Raw genomic sequence first — 9924 nt, 5'->3', positions numbered from 1 at the left:
TATAAAGGGATGTAAGTGATTGACATCTTTTTCACCATGCAATTTGTAACAAATTTGATGTGATTAGGATGTTTCTTTTTTAAATGATGGGTAACTCTCTGGGCATCTTCTAATATTTCTAGCCATCCTTGCTAGGCTCTACCTATGAGGGAGGAAAGAATGTACAGGATACAGTTTATCTTGGTTCCATTTCATTGTTCCATCACTGTCAGGGTTGCCAGCCAGCAAAGCCCTTCAGGCATCAGAGACACTCTCCCATCAAGCCTCCAGTAAAAGCCAGGGGATGTTGCCAGCCAAGATGACATGTTAGGAACCTGCAGGACCAGTAATGTGCTAGCACCCCAACAACCACACAACTAAGGCTATTAGGCACTGCTCCCTGCCAGCAGTGTTTCCTGTCTACCTGTCAAGAGGAGTGGCTTGCTTCTTGGCCAACTCCTGTGTAAACCAAATAATGAACAGGCAAAAGCAGATCCCAAAGAAAGCATCACCACATCAAAGCATATCCCAGAGCTCTTGCATTCTTTTCAATAAAGACTATTTTTTTTCCACAGGGGCTGGTAGTTCTGTTCTACCTGGCTACCATGTTTGATCATTTTTAAGGCCATCTTTGAAAACAAGTTCTAAGTTTGTGCAAATTCTGCAGCTGTGAATTCTTGGTCCTCTGTTAGCTGTTGGATCTTTTCTTTGTGAATATTTAATGAAACCCACATGAGAATATCCTTTTTCTGGATTCATTTTTTTTCCAGAGTAGGATTGATATTCATCTTTTGCCTGATCCAGCTATACTGACACTCTTTTGTACCATCTCATATATAGTGAATGCCCTAGGCACTTGCACTCTGAAAACCCCGCAGACTCGGGTACACTAACCCTCCTGAAACTAAAGGGTTAATATTGACAGAGCAGGGATCATAGGTGTCTATTTTGATTGGCCTGTACCTGTGCTATACCAGTTGTTAAATATTTTGAAATATCACCCATGCTTCTAACATAAAATCAACAATTGCACCTTATTTTGGACATTTGTTCCTCCTAACATAAAGAAAGTGATAAACTAGGACTGGAATTGGGCCAAAGTCTGAATGCCATAGAGATGCAGGACAGCTGGGAACAGGATTGATTATTTAAGCAATGATCCTGTGTTTTCCTGTGTTTTGGACATTTCTCCAATAGAATGATACCAACAAAGATAGAAATTTTTGCTTGACTTGTGTACCCTTGTATCAGCACCCAAAACAGTGCTCAATCAGAATATAGAAAATGTCAATACACAAATTTGCCTCTTGAATGGATGCACACATTCCCTGATCTGTTGCCCCAGGTGTTGCCTAACTTCACAAACCTGGATGAATCTAAAGCTCTTCAGGATTTCTAAGTATTGATGCTTTTTCTTGATTAAATATCTTTACACATCAAGGCATAAAAGGAATCATATCCATAACACTGCTGAAATCTCCAATTTACACAGCAAAGGACTATTTACAGCCTTCTTCTGAAACCTATAAGGCATTCTAGTTTCTCCAAGAGACTATGAATTTCATTTCCAGAAAATTAGCTTTACACATGACATCATTATCCTAATTCAGCAGAAGCCACTCTAGGATCTCAGTTAACATGAGGAAAACACAGAGGAAGCACTATTCAGATGTTACAATTCTGTCACAACTGCATCACCATGTCTACCACCATGTTCACTGTGTCCTGAGGGGTCTAGGGCATAGAATGGGGTCAGGGCAGGAAGAAATACCCTCAGAAGATCTTGAGAACCAGAATAATGAATTTTATGTTCTTTAGACTCCTAAGAAAAGCCATTTATGGAGAGTGGGAGCATGTCAGGTTTTACTCAACCCCCCCCCCCCATTCTTATCCCCTGCCCACTACTCACTGGTAAGCCGTGCTCATCTAGGAGATGCTTCAATCATCAACATCTCAAGGATGGGGATTTATTGGTAAAAAGGCATAAAGTCTTTGAAGGAAAATTCAGAATATGTGACATTTGAAAATTAGCTTCTTTCACTATTTACAAACTCATAGGAAAAAGCATCATTCTGTGAATATAAGTCCAACATGTAAATCCACTGGTTTCTCTTGATTTTTGTTTGGGGAAAAATGTGGCTTTGAACACATGTTCTAAAATGAGATCTCCCACCACATTTATATTCTGAGTTTTGCCTGTCTACTTCAATTCATGTTTGTTTGTTTGTTTTTGATCCTTCGGCTGAGACAACAGAAGAAATGGCTTACTATACACATCATACACTCGGCCACTTCCAAGTTCAGAACTGAATGCCCTAGGTGCTGAATGTCATAGGTCCAGGGCAAAGGACCAACAGGAATTGTTTGTGTATACACAAGGTGGTACTCACAAGGTGAGTGGGCGTCTCAGGTCTCTATGATCAGATGGAGATTTAAAAGTTCTAGATGTGCCAGGGATTTAGCTTAGTGGTTCTGCCACCTGCCTCGCAAGCATAAGGACCTGAGTTCAATCCCCAGTACCAAAAAAAAAGTTCTAGATGCATTGAGAGGAAATTCTAGACTGTTGCATGCTGTCTGACAACTGGTACCAGCTTCCCCAGCTCCGACATTCCTGATTTCTACATTAGGTCTCCCTGGTGCACAGGCTAGCTGTTTTCTGAGACCTCTGCTCCATCTTGCTTCTTTTGCATTTTAGCCTGCATTTTCATTTCTTCCACTTGGCTCTCACAGTGCAGAAGTTTCTAATAAGATGGCACTCAGGCCGAGAGCTGTCTACTTCAATTCTCATCATGACACAGATGGCAAGGGACACACCACCTACTGTGCCTCACAATTACACTGTTTTTAACCCCTTTCATCCTTGCATTGCCACAGTTGATAACTTTATCAATTGCAAACAGCAAGTGTCCTCCCTGTGTTAAGGTTTGAGAAACTAAGTCACCCACAGCCCACAGGCTGAGTCAGTGTGAGAAGGAGAGTCCAAACTCTGGCTGCCAAGTGCCTGGACAAATGGCCTGGTCTCACATCCACCACAGGGCGGTCCTTATATGAAGCTACTTGCTTTGGCTCTGAGCCAGACCCATACCTCCTTTATGGTCCTGGTCTTACTCCACAGCCCACAAGGCTGTTGTCAGCTCACATGAGGAAAAAACAGGGAAGGGGATCAGTTGAACGCACAAGTTAGAGAACATCTGTGGACCTGAGACATCAAGAATTTCAGCTCCCAGTCACACACCAGGCAGAAGACCTTGGGCTAGAATTCAGGAATTCATTCTCTCAGCAAAGTGACTTTGTACAGTGAAAAACTACACATGCATAACCGCATGTGGTCACCTCTGAAGAATAGCATCTAACATATGTTGGGAAGCAGAAGGAATGGGTCAGAATAGTTTTGAAAGAAGTGATGCATGAGTTGGTTCTTATTAAAGATTCATTCATCAAAATGGACAGGAGAACATGAAGTATATTCTAGGCAGAGGGAACAATATGAATGAAAGCAAAGAGGCAACAAGAAATACATTATTGCAGGGCAATACAAATGATGTGATATGGCTAGAGCCAATGTCTGGTAGTCAGTACACTGGGCAGAGGTTAGGTAATGTAAGAGCATGTCCCATTCTCCTACTAGCCCTGGTAGTCAATTCCACTCAACTAAGAGATGACAACACATTCAATTTTTCATATCAAGTTTGACTTTGGCTTCATATTCCCCCCTCTGTTCTACTGAGTTTTGCCAACATCTGGAGCTCTTAGGACCAATGGTCTAACAGCTGACATGGGCTCACACCATTCCTTCCTGGCCATCAAGATTGGACCGGAACCCTGTGTCTGGATGAGTTCTTGTTTATCTGTCAAAGATACTATATTGCAGGGGGGTGGGCATGTTAAGTCAGGATCTTACTATGTAGTTTAGGCTAGTTTTGAACTCACTATGTAGCTCACGTTGGTCTTGAACTCATGGTGACTCCAGCTGCCCCAGCCTCTCAAGTGTGACCACCATAGCCGGCAGAAGGTCAGTTTTTTCAAACTTCTCTGGTCTCAGCTAGCTCTGAAGTCTCAGGATGAGGCTCATTTAAATGATCCCAATAGAAGAAGAAATGGATATAACACTGCCATTTCTTACATGGTACAATCCTGCAACACCATTTCATGACAAAGCAAACTTTCTTAAGTATAACTTTGTTTTAGAAATCCAACTTATGTTTAGTTTTATTAATCAAATTCCATGAATTTAATGAACACTTATTTTCCCATTTTATAATCAAGAAAAATAGAATAGCTGTATTCCCAGGGCTGCATTACAAATTTATAAATTAAAACCCAAGCTTAAACCTGAAAACTCCTTGATCCATCTCTGTCTAGTATTTTGGTCACAGTCTGAGTTCCTTTCAATCATCTTATTCAATTGTTTAATAAATATTTTTGAGCACCTGGTATAGATAATAAAAGAGATGTGATCTGAGTTTCTATTAGAGAAGAACAATATGTAAAGAGACAAATTAAGTTTCAAGATAACTCATCAGTGTTAGAAGAGAAATATGGGAAAAGTGGATGCAAATCAGGACTAGCTTAGCTGACAGCTGGGAAAACCTTGATAGAGGATGTGGTTTTTCATCCAGCTCTCAGAAGCTGAAGAGTTTTTTTAAGAATGTGGAAAGTATTTCAGAAAGAAGAAACTAGAAAACTGTGAAAGAGCCAGGTGTTTCAGAAAAACACAAGCTATTCCATCAGAACGGCTGTAGGGAAGGGTCTGATGCCCTGAGTGCCCTGAGCTGAGCTCTGTGTGTAGGTTAGAGCTGGATTAAGATGAGTCTGGTGGTCAGGTTTGATTTTTCGAAAGCTATTTCTGGTGGCAGTGTGCCTTAGTTTGACCTCTACAACAAAGTACCATAAACTGGGTAATTTGGAAACAACAGAAATTTACTTCTCCCAGTTCTAAAGGATGTAAAGTGGACAGTCCAAGATAAAGGTGCTCCAGATATGGTGTCTGGTGAGGATCCACTTCCTGGTTCCCAGAAGGCTACTTCTAGTTATGTCCTCACATTTGGGGAGGGGGAAGGCAGTTCTCTGTGGTCTCTGTCATAAGGGCACTAATCCCATTCATGAGACCTGTCCTAATCCCAAAGGCTGTCCTAATGTCATCACATAAATGATTAGGCTTTCAATATATCAAGTTTGGAAGGACATAAACATTCAAACCATAGCACACTTTAGAAGCGGTGATTCCACAGATGGAGCCATTCTAATGCCCCAGGTAGACAATGGTGATGACTGGGTCTAAGACTTTATAGTGGAGATAGTTATGGGATGGAATCTTTTGGGGTTTGTTTTATTTTGTTTTTGACCAATTTGCTATTGAGGTAAAAGAGAAGAAGAATTCAAGATTGGATTTTCTTATCTGGGAAGAAAGGAGGGACAAAACCATGAACTAAGATCAAGAATACTAGAAGTAGAGGTGAAGAAAAAAGGGTTTCATTTTAAATGTATTAATTTTGAAGTCTCTAAAGACCACCTGCTATGCTTTGGCTATGGTTTGAGCTGGTCCTTCAAGGGTTAATATGTTGGAGATTTTGCCTTTAGTGTGGTAGTGGTGATATAAGGGGAATAAATGTAACTTCCAATCTCCTAGATGTCAGATATGTGGAGTTTGTGCTCTCCAAAATTGCAGAATGAAGTCTAAGGAGCAATAGAGGTTAAAAGGAGGAAAAATTTATTGAGAGAGACAGCTTCTGAGAGAGAAGAGGAAACATAAAAGTGGGTTGTCAGTGAGCCCACTTCCCAAGGGAAGTTTTATAGAGCAAAATCATGAGGTGGGTACAATGTGGGTCAAAACTATGATCAATAAGATTACATCTATAGCTGCTTAGGTAATATTGATCCAGTGGGGAAGTAAGTTATGTAACAAGTGTACATGGAAAGAACAAAGACCTTTTTAGTAAGGGATGGATCAGGAGATCGTGGTCACTCACCTGGGTGACTGATGTCTATCTAGACTTTAACAGACCAGGTGATACCAATTATAGTATAATCTTCAATTTATTGCTTATCCATTGGGAGGCATGTAGGTCTGGTAACTCCATCTTTATTTTGAGGCCTTACCTTCAACAGATGTACCTCCAGCCACAGTTGTAATATATTCTCATCTTCTGCACCGACTCTCCCTTGAGGGCCTAGCCCTGTCTGACTTCCTGTAACATTTTTACCTAATTTAGCTGTCTATAATAATGAGAAGTGGAAAACTTTAAGAAATGGAGCCCAGGAGAAGGTTCTTAGGTCATTGAGGGGTGCATTTGGGTATGATTATGGGACTAGAGCCTCTGTGGCTTCCTGTTTGGAGATGTGATCGCTTGCTCTTGCTCACACTTTCGCCATCAGTCATAAGACCCATACCTTTATATGGGTACCTGTACCCATACCAGAGCCTGTACTATACTCTTTGGGCTTTCAGCTTCCTAAATTGTGAGCTAAATAAACTTCTTTTCTTTATAAACGTAGCCTATCTCAAATATTTCATTATAATAACAGAAAAATTGACTAATACATCATCCAGTTGGTTAATAAAATTTGGGTCTAAGCATAGGAAAAGATCAGAGCTAGAAATAGAGATATGGGGATTATTACAATTTGAACTATATGAAATTCTAATGTGAAATCAAATTTTATCTATAAAATGATAATTTCATTAAGGACAATATTTCATATTTGAAAATATAAATAGAAAGAAGAATACTACAGGTAGGTTAGGATTTGAAAAACATTGACTTGTAAAGGTGAACAAAGAGAAACTTTGAAGAAAATTGCAAAGAATTGGTAGGAGACAGAGCTATAGGGAAAATTCAAGACAGAATAATGATATAGAGGCCAGAGTAGGAAGGCTTATGAAAAAAGAGCTGGTGTTCAGGAGCCTCAAAAACTAAAGAGGGTACAATTAGAAGGACAGAAAAGAAGACAGTGAATCTGTCAGAACAGTCATCTCAGAAGAAATTTTAGCTGAATGATGATACAAGAACTTTACTGTGGAAGGCCAAAGGAGAGGATGGGTGGCAGTTTTACTTACTTTTGTTTTTTGTTTTTAAAGACTCGAGGATATTTGTATACATTTATGTGCAAAAAGAAAAAATCAGAGAAAAGAAAATAATTGAAGATAGATGAGAAAGAGAGTAATTAAGAGGTATAGGCCCTAGAGAATGCACAGGGACAGACTTGAATGCATAGGAAGAAAAGTTCTCCCCAGACAGAAGGGAGGGAGGCAGTTTACTAAAGACAGTTTTGTATCCCTACCCATTATGTTATTTTCATGTGTGCACTTAGATTACATTTATTAGTGCTATTATGTTGTCAGGGGACAAAAACTTTCCTCAAAGAGAAAGATACCAGAGGTGTAACTGACCGAAATACCTTTCCTGAGGTTGCCTTTATGTCTTGAGCACTCCTAGGTTAAAGGCTGCAACATCTGAGCTAGTGCCCTGCTATGATAGTTAACCTTGATTGACTGGATTAAGAAAGAGACACTTAGCAGATTAGTAAAACACACTTCTGGTGTGTCTAGGGGGTTGTTTCCAGAGATGATTGGCATATAGGCCAACAAACAGGGGGAATATCCATCCTGATTGTGGGTGGGATTATCCAATGGGCTTATAGCCCAGATAGAATGAAAAAATGGAGAAGGAAGAAGTTGGTCTGTGCTTACAAGCTAAATTCTGCTGGAGTAGATGTGTCTTTTGTTGCTGCCATTACCTGTGGATGTCATAATCCAGCTTCTTCAGCCTTTTCACATGGACTCACACCAGCAACCTTCCAGGAAGCTTCCACACCTTTAGCCTTCGATTGACACTGCATCCTAGATCCCTCTTATTCTGAGGTATTGAGGTTATTGGACTGAACAGCTCCTGCATCTTCTGGATCTCCTGCATTCAGACAACCATCCTGCCTCTGATCCTCTAAGCCTATTTAATAATAAATACACACACACACACACACACACACACACACACACTCAGAATACAGCACGACTTCCAATCTTTGGGAAGATGTTTGGACATTTCACCTGGCCCTAAAACAAATGGTCATAATTCCTACCACTGAGAAGAGTTGAGACAAAGGTCTCCCTTTGGTTCCGGTTACCAAGATAACCAAAGGAAAAAAGGTATCACCCAGGAAAGTTGGTGTCTGCATAATGAAGCCTCAAAACATATATGCTATCTTAAAATCTCTAGCTGATTGCTAGGATTTGGATAAATGGCCCACATGGTTAGGCCTTGGTCACCAATCTGGGGCACTATTGAGAGGGGGTAGAACCTTTAAGAGATTGGGCCTAGTGGAAGGAAGTTAGGTTACTGGGGATGTGCCTTGAAGGTGATCTTGGGAACCTGGCCCCTCCTTTCTCTTTTTCTTTGTGTCCTAGTCACTCTTAGTCATCACTAAGACACAATACTCCACACCCAGAATTTAAAGGGGAAGTTTACTTGGGCTCACAGTTTATAAAGATTTCAGTCCATGGTGAGCTGGCTCCAAGGCAGGAAGAGGATAGTGGAAGGGCCTGCACCAGAGAAAAATTGCTCATGTCATGGTCAGGAAGCAGGGAGATAACAGAAGAGTCAGGGAGAGAGATATTCCCCTCCAGGTTACACCCTACTGACCTGCCTCTTCCAACCAGGCCCCATCTCCCAACAGCACACTCAGCTGCTTAACTCGCCAGTGGATGAATCCACAGATGAGTACAGGGCCCCATGATCCAATCACCTTCCTATAGCCCCACCTCTGCACTCAGGAGGCTTTTAGGGGACATTCTAGATCTAAATCATAACACTTTGCTCCCTAGACAGCATAAGGTGAACAGTTTCCTCTATCCTGTCATGTTGTACTGCCTTGCCACAGGGCCAAAAGTAACAAGGCCAAGTGACCATGGACTAAAACTTCCAAAACATATAACTTTGCTATTTTTTCATTATTTAGTTTTTATTCATAACCATAAACTTAACTCTGCAATCCAGCTACATTTGGAGATGAGCAAGAAAAATATGGAACCCAAAGAACTGCAGTGAGAGCAGAGATGATAGGACGTTGTAAGCAGATAGAGCAGAGGGCACTCTCCTGAGCTAGAGAAGAATGGTCTTGTAGTGATGATACACACAAGTCAAATGCATTAGAGTTGCCCACAGTCTGTGATGGTGATCTTCTTTCTGGTCTTGCCATTCCTGGACCAGAAGTGCTCCATGGCCTCCACAATGTTCATGCCTTCTTTCACCTTCCCAAAGACTATGTGCTTGCCATCCAACCACTCGGTCTTGGCAGTGCAGATGAAAAAGTGGGAACCATTTGTGTTTGGTCCAGCATTCACCATGGAAAAATTTCTGGGACCTGTGTGCTTCAGGATGAAGTTCTAGTCATTAAATTTCTCCCTGTAGATGGACTTGCCACCAGTGCCATTGTGGCATGTGAAGTCAGCACCCTGGCACATGAATCTTGGAATAATGCTTTAAACACAGGAACCCTTATAACCAAATCTTTTCTCTCCAGTGCTCAGAGCACAAAAGTTTTCTTCTGCCTTTGGAACTTTGTCTGCAAATAACTCAAAGTTGAGCCCCAAGGGCTAGCCATCAGCAGTGATAACAAAGAACAAGGTGGGGTTGACCATGGTTGGTATTTTTTCAGGTATTTGTTACAGCAACAGAAAGCTAACTAACATACTGTCTTATTTACTTTTCTCATTGCTGAGACAAAATACTCAAAGTCCAAAGTTAAAGAAGGAAAGGTTTATTTTGGCTCACAATTTGTAGAGGTTTCAGTTCATTGTTGGTTGGCTCCAAGGCAGGGTGGCATGGCAAAGGGGCATAGAAGAGGAGAAACTGTTCATGGCAGGCAGAAGGCAGCAAGAAGCAGGAAGTAACAAGCAACAAGAGACAAGCAACAAGTGCCAAGTGGCAAGAGCAGCTTCTTTCTTTC

The 9924-nt window shown here is 41.1% G+C and overlaps 1 pseudogene; it reads right to left on the bottom strand.

The window, feature by feature from the left end:
- Positions 1-9124: 9124 nt before the first annotated feature.
- Positions 9125-9616, bottom strand: LOC101720916 (peptidyl-prolyl cis-trans isomerase A pseudogene; annotated as a pseudogene).
- Between the last annotated feature and the right edge of the window lie 308 nt (positions 9617-9924).

The sequence above is a fragment of the Heterocephalus glaber genome, unplaced genomic scaffold, assembly GCF_053883595.1.
Source record: "Heterocephalus glaber isolate CG9 unplaced genomic scaffold, H.glaber_assembly_v1.0 deba00001610, whole genome shotgun sequence".
NCBI classification, from domain to species: Eukaryota; Metazoa; Chordata; class Mammalia; order Rodentia; family Bathyergidae; genus Heterocephalus; species Heterocephalus glaber.
Note: the sequence above shows the minus strand (reverse complement) of the source record. Positions and strands in the feature narration are given on the sequence as shown.